Below are 18,271 nucleotides of genomic sequence, written 5' to 3' on the forward strand. Positions count from 1 at the left end.
CAGATTAAGGGCACCGGGACCCCACGGGCCAAGGGTTTCGACTCCAAAGACTGTAAATAGGTAGTCGGAGCCGAGGCCCTGGTACTTATTACTTTTTATTCTTTTCGCCAGCTCAGCTGCGGAGCCAGCCCTCTTGCTGGTGTGCTGGAGATGGGATGAGATTACGGAGTTACTTAAATAGTTATGTCCAATTACGCAATACGAAAGAAATGCACTGAGTTTTGGAAGTTGTCAATCATGCATATATTAAGTGAATATATCAAAAATTTAAGGAAGAAAGGAGAGTTATTAGAATTTTAATGTGTACAATGCATGTACAAGTGACATGAGCGCAGTGTCTACCGTATCTACCTATCGACTCGATCAGGTTCGTCCTCAACATTCGCACCCCTTACGTAAGAATGGTATAAGTGAAGTTACGTCAAAAGTGTTTATTGCTCCATTGGATACAAAAAAATATACCCCACATCCTCTCCAGTTCTTGTAACTCTGTCGGCAATATTAGTCGATAGAGTTACAAGAATTGGAGAGGATGTAGTGTAGCAGTTTTTCATTTAAGCTGTGAATATAAAACATTAAAACTAGAATTTTGCTTCATTCACTGTTTTGTTAGGTTTGACACAACCACAGCAGGGTCTACCTTAGCCGCGAGCCTACCACGCGTCACCGTGGTCACAGCAGTTTAGTCGCCTCAGACCAGTGCGTCCCGCTGAGCCCGTGACTAGCGTGCAGTGACGTCATTCGCGAGTGTTTCGTAAACTAATCTAAGTGTCTAATGAGGCAATGGCGTGTCATCGCTGAGCGAACTATCCGATGTACCTACCCCTGAGCATTTTTTGTAAAAATTCGAAATATACAGGTTTTCACCTGTCATATACTGAATTTTATTTTGCTGGAAGCCTAAGGCGTTAAAACCCCAGCGTTTCAGTGGGTTATAACATTTTTGACGTAACTTCTCTTATGTCATTCTTCCATGAGGGGTGATTGTCAATCAATCAAGTATAATTTTCCATTTATACTCGTATTAATAGGTTACAAAGGTATTAATTTTCTATTGCGAAATATACAGGAAGAACCGCTGTACCTGCTATTAGACAAAAGAATTTTTTTTTCTTTGAATTGAATAAATATTCGTAGAAAACTTCCGTGTTGTTTGAAGTACAAAGACAGTTTTCAATTTCTTTCAAGAGTTTTCTTTAAAATAGGTTACCTGTCAAAAATGTTAACTCGGTACAAACTATTGGTATAGCATAATGAAAGTATCCATGTAAATACTGCTATCATACCTATGTATGCTAAAAATGCCTTATTTTGCTACTTTGGAGTGTTAATGATAGTTGCACTTGTAATGTTAAATTTAGCAAGTTCTCCATAATACTTAAAAATAAATTATCTATAGGAAATGAAACTATTTTTCCGGATTTAAATCGCGTATATTTGTTTTTTCATGATTTGTTTTTGACATGGTCATGGTCAACCGTGACCATGGGACCTGTAAAGGGCCCGAAACGTCGGTTTGTTTGAAAAAACAAATATACGCGATTTAAATCAGGAAAAATAGTTTCATTTCCTATGTGTAACAATCGCGAAAACCTAAGAACTCAATAAATTATCTCCATATAAAAATTATGTGCAAAGTTTGTTTTTTTTTTATGATACCAAAGAACGGGACGAACAAGTCGTGCGCCTGATGGTAAGCGACACGCCTGTCCATAACAATTGCAGTGCCACTCCGAGCTTTAAATCGCAAATATCTTAGGAGTACTGCCACTGTGCCTGTAATTTCGCCAGCACCCTTACTCCCGTTCACACGACACTGCATTCCACGTTTTTTTGCAGTATAAATCTTACCGAATAAACAGTGACGCATACATTAGATATAGAACACACACAGCTCTTTACGTTTATCGAATACACAACGGACTTGTCAAGCAAATCGAAGCTTTAAATCGCAAAGATCTGAGTGGTACTGCCACTGCGCTCGTCACCCTGGGACATATATTGGCAAGTCCCATGTGCCGGAATTTCAAGTCCCTTACCCTTCAATACCGGAACGCTGTAATGCTAACATTACTGCTTGGCGGCAGAAATAGGTAAGGTGGCAGTACTTCCCTGGAGGAACTCTTTCACAAGGAGCTCTACCGCTGTTAGATATATTGTTCTTAAATATTTCATTTTAGTTTTTTATATTAGTCTGTTTTCAGGATTTTGTATCATCGGATAAAGTACACCCTATCATGTAACAAATAGCACATTTTTTAGGTGTCTCATAGATTTTTTGTAAGACCGTTAATAAATAATCAATATCTAAAACATTTCATCTAAAAAAAAACAGTTTTTCCGGCTTCCCCTTCGGTGACCCGCAGTTCTTAGTGTCTCTGCAACTGTTATGAGTAATGATATTATACTTGTAAACTTAGAATAATAACGCATAGAATGATAGTTTCATATCAAACGAACTGTCACAAGGGAGGCAAAAATAAAATTCATGTAGGCTAGTTTTATTAGTAGGTTAATTTTCGGTTTTAGTGAATATTTATATAAAAATACAAGTTGAAAAGCGTTACTTCCTTGTGGAATGTGATGTTAGTATCTATTTTATGTTTGTCTGACGTATTTTTACACTCATTTACCGCACATTTCGTCATTTTTAGCTAAAATTCTTGATCTGTTCGCGGTGCAAGTTGACCTTGAGCACTGAAGGCCCGCCCGCTCGTGTACCTTTTGGCGCGCTTCAATTTGCCTCACTTAGCGTGTGCGGACTAGGTTTCTATGCATTATTATTCTAAGCTAATAAACAATAGATGCTAATCTGCGCTTCCAACCGGTACCCACGGCACTGTTGTCCACAGGCAACAGTGACATCAGTCACCATCTTGAATTCGAGTACAACGTCACCGAGACGTGACAAAAAAGTATCAAAATGCAATTCTCGGCTCGAAAATGATTATAAAACTACTGAGGTTACTTTCCACAGGTAAGTTTGCTTTTGTTTGTTTAGATTGTCGTAAATAGAAATGAAATAAATTTATTTTAAACATCAATGTTTAAATTGATTATAGTGAAAAAATAGGGTGGTTTGCATTAATATTAGACTGTTTGATGACTGTACCACCTCAGTCAACCACGACTATGGGACCTGTAAAGAGCCCGAAACGTTGGTTTGTTTGAAAAAAACAAATATACGCGATTTAAATGCGGAAAAATAGTTTCATTTCGTTTATAATATGTCACCCTTACCTATTTCTGCCGCCAAGCAGTAATGTGAGCATTTATTGTGTTTCGGTTTTGAGGGGTAAGCCTTCGTTCACACGGCATTGTCCTGCACGTTTCTGAGGTATTAGATTATAAACGGATAGACAGCGGGATATTCATACGATATATTTTCATGCGTGTAAAAGACGTGTAGCCGCTGTATTCACACAGCAACCGCGATGAAAACACGTCTGTGATGGATCCACGCTATGTTGCACTTTTATATTAGCATAAAAGACGCCAACGGCTTTGCTGCCTGAAGAATAGAAGGTATTTGCTTTATCCAAAGTTTCAAGAAGCACTACGTACAAACACTTTAGAAAAATTGGACGAAAATCTGCGGAATGATGAAAAAAAACGGGCCTTTGTTTCACTAAAGGTATCAATAAATCGTTGTCTATATAAGATTGTCATTTCGAAGTAATAAAATCGTGCCCTCCTTCCAAAAGATACTTCAATAGCAGACGACGCTTGTTCGGTGTCTATTCGATAAAAAACGTCTGACTTCGCGTCGTGTGAAAGAGATGCATTAATACTATGCGCCAATGCACACCGAATACGTTAAAGTCCATTCGATTTGCTTGACAAGCTTAAAGAGCTGTGTGTGTTCTATATCTAATGTCTGCGTCACTGTTTATTCGGTAAGATTTATACTGCAAAAAAACGTGGAATGCAGTGCCGTGTGAACGGGAGTAAGGGTGCTGGTGAAATTACAGGCACAGTGGCAGTACTCCTAAGATATTTGCGATTTAAAGCTCGGAGTGGCATTGCAACTGTTATGAACAGGCGTGTCGCTTAACACCAGGCGCACGACTTGTTCGTCCTGTTACTTGGTATCATAAAAAAACATATATAAGAGAATGAAACTATGTTGTTGCTACAAATAAAATGCATAATTCAATACACGAATTACTTGTGTCTGGGAATTTCCCGGTAATTTGTTCGCACAAGTAACAAAAGCAAATTCAGGGGCAGCACCCAGAAAACCCAGACGAGGACTAAATTTAGATAAGTTCGTTTCTCACTAAGATATTTTTTGTTATAACAATGAATCAGAGCCGAATAAGACATGACCAAATTCACTAACAAACTTAGCGGACATTTTGAATAATACCTGTAATAGATGATTATAGCTAGTTAATCAACTGTTAACACGGAACTGAACAAAGGCCAAATTCAAATGACTAGTAAACAAGATGCCAAAATGATATTGCACGATATCCAATGATAAAACCTACAGACAAACAAGATCTACGCCACATCCGTAATGAAACAAAAGACACTAATAAAATCTATAACGTAATGTATGTTATACATAGATGACTGCAACTCAGGAAACTACAAAGAGAATAGTGCTAAACGACTAATGTACATTAAAATATACTAATAGTATTTATGCAATCGCATAATGAGGGTTCTTAAGTACGAGATTCTGAGACCGAAATTATGTAATGTAATACTTTTTCTACATATACAGGTAAATTAATGTAATGAAACAGAACCAATATTTAGTGTATACATGACTCATACAAAAGCCATACAAACGCAACAAAACAAAACTAAAGAGATAGAATAGAAGTGCCCGTGATTGGCCAAGAACCGTTTATATTTTAACCAATCAGGAGACAATAAAGCGTTTGAGTAGCGTCATATTTGATATTTTAATTAACAAAAATGCGACTTTTTTTTGAAACTCGTTATAGTTCCGTGTACAGAAATATAATAACATTTTTCAGTCCAGTAGCGAGTACTATAGACAATAGAATTATGATTCAGAACTAAAAAGAGCGTGTGCCTTTGTGTTGTAATAATGTTGTGATAGAAAAATATAGTTACATGCTTTGAAGCAAGCAAGTGTGTCCTCGTTAATATATGATTTTTTTTTATATTATTAAGTAACGGGACGAACAAGTCGTGCGCCTGATGGTAAGTTACACGCCTGTCCATAACAGTTGCAGTGCCACTCAGAGCTTTAAATCACAAAGATCTGAGGGTCACTGCCACTGTCACACACCCAGAGACAGTTGACAGGTCCCATGTGCCTGCAATTTCACCAGCATCCTTACCCTTCAAAAGCAGAACACAGTAATGCTGACATTACTGCTTGGCGGCCGAAATAGGTAAGGTGGCTGTAGCAAACTGTATCAATGGGTTAAAGGGAGACGAATGAGCAAGGCCAAGCAAATGTACTTACAGCTTTTAATAATTTACTAGGAAACACGTTGTCGCTATCAAGACAAAACAACAAAAACTAGCTAAAGTAAAAAAAAGGCGCCAAAACTAAACATATTTCAATTTAGAATTTAAATATAAAACTAACATTGACTTACAATTATATGGAAGTCGGGTCCGCGCTAAAAAGTGTCCGCACTTGTAAGGCGCTAAAATCGTATACAGAGCGCCAAACTCCGCTTTAGTCTTCATTTGTTCGACTGACAGCGCGATACTGCGATGACATTACAATTTAAATTTCGAATAGGTTGACTTGGGACATTTTTTTCGTGGTTTTTGTATTAGACCCGTCGTCCATTTATTTGTAAGTCAATGAAAACTAAGCTTGAAAAAAGACTACATTATGGAATATACAAAGAGATTTGTAGCGATTCGCTACAGTGGCAGTACTTCTCGGGACGAACTCTTGCTACGATGATCGAGTAAGCAGATTATTCGAATTTCATTAAAAGTCGATACAGCCTCTAATGGCTTTGGTTGATTCTGTAAAACAGTGAAAGTGTTGAATTTTTTCACTTTGGAAAAAATATAGTTTGATAAAAAAAAAAATTGATGATATACACTGCGATTAGTAGACGGCGTGAAAACATGATTCCTAAAAATTTTCACGGCAGAAAAATAACACAAACTTACCGCGAAATTTTACTGGAAAACCTCTGTCTTCAATAGTCACTTTACATAAATATGCCCATGATTTTTTTTATATAAACTGAACTACTTAAATAGAACATGCATAGTATATAGTCAAATGGCTTAGTTTCGTTTGTAAAAAAAAATAAATTCTAAAAATAAAGCCAGTGTCCGCTCGACCCAAACAAAATGAATAAAATTTAATTCGACTTGAGGTACTGTCGACTTTTAAATGCTTATTGGTGATATTGATGGGTTCTAAGTATAAAGGCCAAACTAACAATTTGATAATTTTCACTTTTTTGTGGGAAATGCTTCATTTTATAATGAAATGGCATTTCCCACAAAGAAGTGAAAAGAAGGGAAATGCTTCATTTTATAATTAAATGAACCATTTACATTTGCATTATTAGTTTGGCCTGCAATACCTTTGAGAAACTTATGAAAGTTTCCTCAGTCATAGGAGTTTCTATAAATGTGTTCACGACCGAAGCGGTGGTTCTTTTGCAGATGCACTTCTCAAGTACGTGACTTTCTTTTTAAAAGATGTGTTTACATCTGGAAAGGTGGTTCTTTTTCAGATTATTCGAAGCATTAGAGCGACCGTGGGTACACGTAATAAAGAATAAAAAAACATCAAGCTTATTCAACGTTAGACAACAAGGAACAAATAGTGTTGAACCATTTTTAAACGTATCAGATTTTTTGTCCACTTTGTTCTGACAAGAGTGGGAAACTACATTTTGCACATTGTAAATGCCATTGACAAGACAATAAATCTCATTAGTATGTTATGTTCTTAACGTTTTTTTGGGCTTTTAAGTCGTGACTTATATTCGATTATTCTGATGACGAAGAACCGATTCAATCAACCATTTTATAATCCACAGATACTAAGAATTAACGTTAATAGTAAATTAGTTAAACTCAATGAAATAAAAAAAACGCCCTGAAAGTAGCATTATGGATTTTCTTTTTGTTTGTTATTTTTAAGTAACATCAAAAAAGAACATTTTTTTACGATAACAAAAGACGAAACGTACAAGTCGTACGCGTAATGATAAGCCACGCCCATCCATGGCTGTTGCAGTGCCACTCAGAGCTTTAAATCGCAAAGAGTGGCACTCCAACTGCGCCCAACACCCATAGTTGACAAATCCCATGGGCTTGTAATTTCACCAGCACCTTTACCCTTCAAAACCGGAACACAATAATGCTCATAATAACGCTTTGCGGCAGAAATACATGGGGTGGCATCACTTCCCTGGACGAACTCTCTTTTATAAGATCTACTGATTGGCATTGTTTGGGCCGTACTTCTATTTCATCTCTTGTATTTCTAGGATATGTATTTGTTATTTGACTTGACACTATTCCTATGACTGCTAAATGCAGTAAAAGTTGTTTAAAAATGTGTGTTGACATATATAATAAAATACCACTTGAGGTTAAACTATTACACTTAAGTTTATTTAAAACAAAGCTTTTTTTTTTACCTAAACGAAATATTGATGATGATTTCGAATGTTATATTTAATGTATGGGATATAAGGGTTTAATGTTACAATTTTCAAAATTTCTAGTTTTATTTAAAAAAAGTTAATAATGCAGTACGAGATCGACTAGGCTTCTGGGTATGAGGTAGCGTACTTTCGATATCAGTTTTAGGGTTTTTATATCCCTTACATTTACGGAATAATCGCCTTGGCACATTTAGCGATTACACCTTTGTAATTCGCTTCTGTTACGCACCTATTCTGCGCTTTAAGACTTTTCACTGCAGACGGCATACAATATCAGAATTCAGATCACGGTCGCATATCTTACAATCCACTTAGATATGTTGCAGACGACCGACAATAAAATTAGTTACCGAATTACATCGGCCTCACATTTGATATTCCTTTAGAATAAAATTACTTAAAGTGACATATGACCTTATCATTTTAATAGCTGGATTAAAAGCTAACAAACAGATTAACTTGTTTCATGGTAATCTTAAACGTCAAACGGATCACAGAATAAACTGGTGATGTAAGCATGAGTTGTCAAAACTGGGTCGATGGCATGGATCATGGGTGGCGAACATAATTTACAATGTATCACTATTACTATATATCGTACATGAAACCAAATACTGTCACAACTCATAAATGATGAAATTGAGAAGATACGATTTCAAAGTTCAAGAAATTGCTGAATGGAACCAGTAAAATTATACTTCGTTTATAAGTGAATTACTAATTATTATGTACAAATACAAATAATAAGATTAAGTCAGCATTTGTTTTTAACCGATTTCAAAAAAGCAAAAGATTTTTAATTCGACTGTATTTATTTTTTCTTTACTTGTGTGTATGTTACACGATTACTACGGCATTTATGAACCGATTTTGATGATTATTTTTTTGTTGAAAAGAGGGTACCTCAGTATAGAGCCCACTTAAATTTAAAGAAAAGATTCCACCTCTACCTAGGAGTGGCAAAGTAGAAGATGAATCCGGTTTCGCGTACTTTCCGGTAACAGATTTCAATAAAACTTGGCAAATAGATGTAATTCCACGAACTTTGGAAGTCGAATTTTATATGAAAGATATTTGAATGTTCAAATCGTGTTTTCTCAATTCAATTATTTTTGAGTTATGACAGTATTTGGTTTCATGTACGGACACCGGCACATCAGACTACACATTTTTGTTCGAAAATCGCCTCCAGTGCAACGGAACAAGATACGTCAATGTGTAGCTTGATGTGCTGGCGTGTGTACAATGAAGATACAATCCAAAAAACAGGTCGTGCGACTTCCGGGAAATTTTCGCGCAGTCTCGGAAATTCCCTCAGGTCAGTAGCTAGTATGTATGTTAGAAAATGGGCATGAAGTTCATTACGCTATATACATAGCCTAATGAATCATCATGACGTCATCGAAATAACACTATTTCGTTACAAACATTTGCTTCCATTCCGTTCCGCAACAATGTAAATTGAGCCCTCTAAGGAACTTTTACTGCGTTTATTAATTGAGGTTATTGTGCCAATTTCTAGAGAGGTCTATGTCATTATATTACTATTATGCAGGTATTATTTATAAAAGAACGACAGTTGTAGCAATGCCATTACAGATAACGAATCAATAGAGCGTTGTTATTTTTTTACAAAGCAAAAACTATTCGTGCATGAAAGGTCATTGCCGGAGTTTATATCGCATGGGCCTGGCTACCGTCTTACCATTGTTTTTTAATGTTATTAGTGACAATGTCACTGTACAATATATGTAGGTTTTAGTATCTAAGCTTCTCTGTTAGTCGTTCCGTGATACTGTATAATTTAGGTTCTAGTATTAGTTGTTCTGTGATACGATTTTGAGTGTTGTTCTTCTGATACTAGTTGTGCTGTGGTACTGTAAATTATAGGTTTTAGTAGTTCTTGTATTAGTGCTCGTTGGCACTGTATGTCGGCTTCTAGTTACGTAATTTCATTAGCAGTCGTAATAGTATGGGTTGAATAATATATTATCTAACTCGTAAAATTTTAACAAGGATTTCCTATTATCCTATTATCCTATATTTATTCATTTAAATTAATACAGCTACCGGCTAAAGCGCATAAGTCAAATTCATTTGTTACTTCATAAATTTGTAACTTTATTCTAGAGGTGTTTTTTTCAAATTTATCATTCTTTTCACACCTTCCAACACCATAAACAACACAAAAATATATACTTATACATTAACAAATGAAGCACTTAGAATGCTTTGCTTTAGAATTTTCCTATAAAAAACCATTCGATCTCCCACATTACACTGAGCTATTCCACCATATCTGACATAATTTCAAAAGGCCATTGGATAATAATCAAAATAATCTCAGCACAGAGTCCACTTCTAAGATAACCTCTCTCCAACAAAAAAGAATTATCAGAATTGGTTCACAAATGCCGGGAGTTATCACGTAACGTACATAAATATAAAATTTACTGTCAAATTGCAAACCTCCTCTTTTTTGAAGTCGGTTAAAAATATTTAAAATCTGTTTAGAAAGAGCCTTTGTGCAATAAAAACGATCATCCTGTCAAAATAATCGGCGATTCCGCGGCCGTTTACCTGACACCAAATTGCGCCACACGTCGCCAACAAGTTCAATTCGTGAAAATTAGTTATTTAGTTTCTATATTATATTATATGTGTGATAGTCCTTAAGTTATAAATTACATGAGTCATAGTTGCCTGATGTAAATGAATAAATATGTTTTAAAAATACCATAATTCTAATCAAATGCCTCTCCATTATTGAAGGTCGACAATCAGTTTTCTATATCTTTCTTTGTCCAGAGCTAGCCTGAACAGATGTTCCACGATCTACTCCTCGATGTTACGAAGCCATGACATTTTCCTTCTTCTAAACTTCCGCTTTCCAGCTACGTCACCCATCATTATAGTGTGCAATACATGATATCTGCCATGTCGCAGCACATGACCCAAATAGGCAACCTGCTGCTGCAAATAGGAAAGCTGCTTGACAATGCATACCAATTCCACCTTCTTTGCCATACGTTTAAGAACCTAGATCTCGACATTCGTTACTTTGTCCGTCCAACTGATGCAGAGTATTCTACAATAGCACCACATTTCGAATGCTTCGATTTTATTCCTGAGGTCTTCTTTTAAGGTCCATGGTTCGCATCCATAAAGAACGACTGGCCAGAGATGTAGCACTGCAAGAGCCTAGTGCGGAGTTTAATAGATAGCTGCCGGCTGCTTAAAACTTTCCTCATTGTTTCAGAGGATACCCGGGCGCCTTCTATGCGCACACAGATCTCGGTATGACTTTCCCAGGAGTCTGTAGTCACAGGTGATATAAATCTCTGTTTGTATGACACCGCCTGTACAGGCACTACTTCCTTACGTATTACTACATTAAAGCAACAAAGTCTGTGTTCCGAATTGACGATGTGTGCGATATTAAAGATACTTCCTTGTTATCGCAAACACAAACAGTTGGCGTTAACCACTGTCGGCTTGAATACCAAAATACTTTATTATTTTTAGTACTTTTGCCTGAGAATTTGTGAGATCATACGTTAAAGTATACAGCTGAAAGTGCATTCGACTTGAATAATGTAAAAGATAAATTCTAATTTGAATCTCGACCGACCAACTTGAAATAATATTTCATCTGAAATAACATATAATATAATTCATATTATAATTAAAATAATATCATAATATAATTAAAATAATAATACATTTATGAAAAATGTGTTTGGATTGAAGTATAAGAACAGCCATTAGCAGGGATCGGAATAAGTAGAGTTTTTTTATCTAAACTTCAAGGAACATAGTCAGAAAATGGAGATTGCCTAACGACAATATTTTTTAAGCCCTGGACCTGTTCCGGATTCGGGAAATCACATTTGAGTACATTAAAAATTGACGTAATTGGAGACAGGCAGGTACACCCAATAATCGTATATATAATAAGCAAATTTTGCATATTTTCTTTTGTGTTGGATACATCCAACATTACTGCTACCTTACCTATATCTACCGCTTGCGGGGAGTTCGGCGGGACGTTCAAGGACGTACATTGTGTTTTATGTTGGATGTATCCAACACAAAACACAATGTACGCTCTAGCCTTGAACGTCCCGCCGAAATCCCCGCAGGCGGTAGATATAGATAAGGTAGCAGTAACCTCTGGACAAACTTTTTGACAAGAAGCTCTGCTGCTTCTAAATTACTAATAAAATACTAGCTTGTAATTCGAAGAACCCGTATAGGGTCAGCATGGCGAAATTTCCTTGTAGGAGACTCAGCTTAACGGGAAGAGCTTACGTCACACAGATAGCAATGCTTTTGCGGATTTAGGTACTATTCCGTACTCAGTTTACATTTAAGGCTGCGATGTCCACTGTTGATTTTATTATCAAAATATTCGTGTTTTTTGTTGGTGACTTTTTATGACAAAACATTCAGCTCAAAGTCCATTTGAACGTCAAATATTTTTCTGCACTTCGTAAAGTTTAAGTGTGGCTTGAGGTCGTCTTGAGCTGACAAAAAATACATAAATATATTATGAAAAAACTTTTTCCAAACATTGAATGGGGTAAATAATGTACTCATTCTAACGTAATCGTTTTAAAGTAATATGCCGTTGTAATATCAAGTTTAGTCAGCCGCTGGTAGCTGTAAAGGTACAGACCATGCTCTAACGTACCACTCTTTAACGATCTATTTGGTTCGGTGTAGATCAGTGTAAAGAAAGGTGATAAATAAACTTAAATTTTACTCACTGAACTTTTTTTAGGATACCTATCTTCCGCGGGGGCGGCGGAGATGTTAAGCCGGACTTCGACCGGCTAAAACCCCACGGTGGCCTACTCGGGTGCTCTAGTGGCAGGGATCCGGGATCTACGTTGCGCACCGGAACCCACTTAGCACCTGGGAGGAGCTACATTCTACTCCACCCTCCTCACAACGAAGCCCGTCGTTCTCAAGGCTGCCAAGCTCACTGGCGAACGGAGTCCCCGCTCCGATCGCCCGCAGCCGCAAAGGTACGCCGACTGCCGATCAGCTCGGCGACTTTCTCCTGGAGCATCACCGCTTCACAGCAGACAACATTCTCATAGAGTACTAACTAAACCTTTTTTTTACCCAAGGGAAATCCATTATGGATACTCGGCCGGGGGGGACCGAGTGGTTATGTCGGACTCTCACCGACTAAAACCCGTGGCGTGTTCCTCACGACGCAGACACGGGGTCAAGGGAAACGCGGTTGCCTACTTCCGCAACGAGTAATATCTAATCCTAACTTAAAAATTTCCTTATAGCATAATTAATGAATGATGAAACCAAAAAGCTGGAACACATATTTGTTGAATGCATAACAGACATCGTAGCGAAACTGGCTTGTCGAATTTGGTTTATAAAATATTAGCAACGGTATCTTAAAGACGCAAATTGCATTGGGTCAACGTGGATGACTGGTGAATTTAATTCTGAAATGAAGAGCACAATGTCGTAATACCGATATTCATTTAATACCTAGTATTTTATATAATTTAATGAGGGTTTTTAAATGCCGAGTGGCCTAAGTAGTGGGTACGAGATTTTAAGACCTAATTATGTAGGTAATTGTTGCACACAAGACTTTTTCTACGAGTAAATTCAAATAGAGAAACAACCAATATTTAACGAATTTTATTACTAACCCACGACAATAAACTCAAACGAAAGCTAAAGAAACGCTACAAAACACAAATCAAAGATATGGAATAGAAGTGTCCCTGATTGGCCAAGTACCGCTTACATTTGAACCAATCAGGAGGCAATAGTCCTTTTTTGCCAAATGGTTACGTTTTTTTACCTGTTATGTAATATTTTGAGATATTATTTAAATAAATAATACATTTTATTAAATAATATTTGAACTTTAATAATTTCACAAATCTTGTGACGTAATTTTGTTTAGGAACATAAACAACGCGTTCAACAACCTCAAATAACTTTGTTTAATTCCGCGTAACAGTGACAGTGTTGAAAAAATCACTTTGGAAAAATATATAGTAAAATTGAGGAATAGTTCACAAAAAAAAACACAAACTTCCCTCGAAATTTTACAAAAGAAAACCGCTGTATTCAATACGTACTTTACATACAGCAATGATTTTTTTATATAAACTAAACTAAATACAACACGTACATAGTATACGATATACATTTTTTAAATGGCTTTAATTTCGTTTATAAAAAAATTCTAAAAAAAAAAAATAAAGCCAGTGTTGTTGCAGCTCGACCCGCACAATAGAACCGATTCACTACGAGAAAAAAATTAATTCGAGTTGAGGTAGTGTCGACCTTAACGAGACTTTTTTAATTAAAAAAAATACTACGTTCTTTTTTTGAAACTCATTATGGTTCTGTGCACAGACCTAGAAATTTTTCAGTTTAGTAGCGAGTACATATATATATACAATGTTAGAGAATCAGGACGTAAACATTTTAACACATTCATGAAAATTTAAAACATGTTCCACTTAATTTTTGTTTCCAAATGGCGATTACCCGTTTTCTACAAAACGTCGACGATGTACAAATGTACATTAGATATATATAAAAATGTAAATGCATATAGTACTTATAAATGAACAACAACATACAAGTTGTGTAGAGAAAACCAGCCTATAAACTGGAAAGGAAGTAAGGCCATGCCGAGGTGATTTAAACCGGAAGCAAAAATTCTCGATTGAACTGACACTTTATGAGTAAAATTTGGGGACCTTGATATTGTTAATAATTATAACTTTTTTTATGTAAGTAAAGAAAAAAAAAACGACCTCAAAAGTTCGTGGTATTACATCTATTTGCCAAGTTTTATTAAAATCCGTTACCGGAAAGGCGCGGAATCGGATTCATTCTCTAGTTAGTCACTCCTAGAGGTGGAATATTTTCTCCAAATTTAAATGGGCCAGATACTGAGGTACCCTCTTTCCAACAAAAAAATAATCATCAAAATCCGTTCACAAATGCCGGAGTAATACACAAAAAATGCAGTCGAATTGAGAACCTCCTCCTTTTTAAAAAGTCGGTTAAAAAAGCTTCCTAGTTTTCTAGTGGATTAATTTTTAATTTCATTTAAATACTGCACATAGAGATCACATATTGTCTGTCGGTCATAACCGCACACAAATTATTCGACTACCTAAACCTTCGTCTGAAATCCCGGAATGATTAAAGTTATATTTTTATATACTACCGTATTAAACACAGAACAATAAATACAGTAGAAGTGGTTAATTGGCGTCAGACACCTGCCAACTATATGTATATAGGTCTCGAAAGACCTATCTGAGCTCAGTTCACTATTTTCGCTTTGTATGGTACGGTTTATCACTTTTTCGTGCAAATTCTCTAAAATCCTAGAAAAATACCTTATTGTATTTAGTATTATATATATAAAAATATTATCCTTTAATAAATTTAAAATTTTCTGTTTATCGAATTTTTTTTTGTTACAAGAAACGAAAGCAAAGTTTATACCTTTGCAATATAGTCGCTTCTTGTTTGGAGCAGTAAATTAATAACTCTAATTCGTCATCGTTCAGCAATGAACCGTTAGATGGCAGCACATTGATTGAAATTAATAATAACAATGTAATATCAAAACGTCGTAACCTGTAGTAATAGGTATTGAATTTTCAATGATATGCCAACAGGGTATAGTTTAAATTATATTAACAATCCAGAATTTGTTATTTCTTTTTAAATTTGAAACTACGACTAATCAATACTAAGATTTTGTAGTGTTTCAAATTGAGAATGTGTGAGTTTTGGCGACATCGGTTCTGACAGTAAACGAGACTTAAGCCACTTCCACTGTGTTTTTTCTACCGTGGTATTAAAAACTTTGCAGAAAAATATAGAACAAAATACGTTACAATTATTTCAGATATTGATGTTATACATACTATGTGCATTCTTTCTTGAAGTTCAAGTAAATATACTGTACCTATGTTATAGTATTTGGTTATGCTACATGTAATAATGCGTGTTTATGTTCAAAATAACAATTGCTTCTTTTGCTGTTTTTTGGCGCTCTCACTAAGTGTAATTTAGAGTTAAATATGCAATAGGTATATAACTAGTCTATTCGTTTGCGTATAATTAGTAAACCTTGGAATGTAAATTAACAAACCCCATTTCAATTTCTTATTCAAGTTGCTCTGTCTAACAACACTACAGTACCGTCGTCGACTGAAGTACGGTAGCGCCTTGGTACAGTCTGTTTAAAAAGAGCCTATCGTAAAGAATTTATTTCTTAAATAAAAAGAAGTTTCAGTTTTAAGGGTTTGTCCAGGGAAGTACTGCCACCTTATTTATTTTTGCCGCCAAGCAGTAATGTGAGCCTTACTGCGTTTCGGTTTTGAAGGGTAAGGGTGCTGGTGAAATAACACGCATATAGGACATGTGAATTTATGTCTCAGGGTTACAGGCGCAGTGGCAGGGCTCCTCAGATCTTTACGATTTAAAGCTCTGAGTGGCACTGCAATTGCTACGGAGAGGCATCTGGCAATGTATACGCTGCTTTAGTAATCCTAAATTTGTCTCCTAGTCGAAAACTACAACACCTCCAGAAGATATATGGCATAATCGTATTTGATGATGATTGAAATATACAAGGCACTTACACACTAACCAAGATGTAAAGATTACTTCCTAACACATTTTTAATAAAACATAATTCGATTTTGTTTATACCGATTTCTTTTCTTCTGCGGCAGTCGGGCAAAAAGAAGATGAAGTGTATTGGTGGTAAAAGCACTGAAGTATTTACCGTAACAAAGAACAAGGTACACTTGCGATTGATGTCTAAATATGAAATTGATTTTTGCTAAATCTTTATGCACAGATATTTTTGCTGCTGACCGTACACTACGCATCAGCGTAATTATGGTTACCCTCCAAATCAGGCAGACAATTAGGAAGCTGTTAACTACAGTCAAGGATAATTCCAATTTTGGGTGCACTTGTTACGGCGGGTTGTAATTTTGGATGATTCGATTCATTAATATTTTGGGTACTTTTTTTAATGTCTTGGGCGTCATTTTGTACGGTACAGTAAGCTCTTTATTAGCGACTTCAGAGTATCTAAAATACGTGAGAAAATTGTATAAACAAATTTAATTTATTATGGTAATATTCCGTAGTTAAATTGTAAATTGTGAAAAGAAAGTATAATAAGTAACTAAATTGAAAAAGTTCGTCTAGGGAAGTACCCAACTTGTCCCGCAACTTGGCATCATAAAAACATGTATATACTCTAGATAGTATCAATCTTTGACGACCTTGAGCCACCAAGGTCAAACATTGGTATAAAGCCCAATAAAGCTTCTAAACATCTTAATATGCAAAGTAATTCGATAAAACAGAGTGTTTTTAAATCCTTTGTTGTGATTTAAGATTCAAGAACACTCCAAAGAGCATTTTACCCATGGAAGAATTACTAGTATTTATGTGGTCTGTGATTTTACCCATTATGGGGAGTTTCAAGAGAGCCTAAGGCGTGAGATCTTGGCCATAAAACAGGTGCAATATAAACAGGAATCAAGCTTCGGAATCTTGTCCGCTCTACCATACTATATTGTTTTTTTTTTAAACTTAGATTTTAAAACTACTTGTCGGTGTTTTGTAGTAACATGTTTTGCAAAGATTCTATGTCGACTAATCCGTTTTGTAGAAAGGGTGTACGTGACATTTAACAATTTTTTCTCGGAAGTATGTTTTACATTTTCGAACGACCGTTTCAAAATATTTACGTCCGGTTTTAAAATTCAATGTAATGGTTTTAAATCAGTAAAACTTTTAAAATTGGATTTTAAAACGTGATGTAAATATTTTTAAAACAGTCTACAAAATATGCTCCCCTGAAAAATACCCTTTCTATAAAACACCGATTATATTAATATGATCATATGTCAAAAGTATTTTTATCACATGAAAGTAAAAGAAAATATAATGTCATTTTATATCTCTCATATTTAAGCATAAAAAAGTTATTGACAATTTTTTTTTTTTTGGAGAAGGAGGCCTTATTACACGAATTATCAAGGACAAAATGTTTAATTTGAAAAAAGAATGACTTCAATAGTCTTTTGATTTCGATTAAACGTTTTGCTACAAGTCATTGAGGACGTGAAGCTTGACACTTAAACTTAAAACCAACTCTATGCCGCTTACCATAAGAACGGTCCAAATTACATAGTGTCAAGCTTGATGTGCTCTTGACCCTGTACATGTGGGCAGTGGCTCCAATAACCGTTGTTAATTCGATATTTTTTTAGAGACCCTCTAAGTTTTAAAAAATAGTTTTGTAATTGTAACTTGATTTTTAACTTCTCTAATTTTTGGGTCAGCGGACTAAAGCATATGAATTAAAAACAAACATCATTTATTTAATTAAATTTGTATTGAATGGATAGGTATCCAATTATTTTTTGTGAAATGACTCCACTAGTTTGTTATAATTATAAATACAAAGACCGAACACTTAGAAAAAATTCCGTCGATCGGTCGGTTGGACGAAATACTTTCATAGATTTCTGAAAGATGGCGCTACGGCTAAAAAATCGTTAAAAAAAACTAAATACGAAGATTGT

Source organism: Hyposmocoma kahamanoa, unplaced genomic scaffold (genome assembly GCF_003589595.1).
Source record: "Hyposmocoma kahamanoa isolate Upper Pololo Valley unplaced genomic scaffold, ASM358959v1 160, whole genome shotgun sequence".
NCBI lineage: Eukaryota > Metazoa > Arthropoda > Insecta > Lepidoptera > Cosmopterigidae > Hyposmocoma > Hyposmocoma kahamanoa.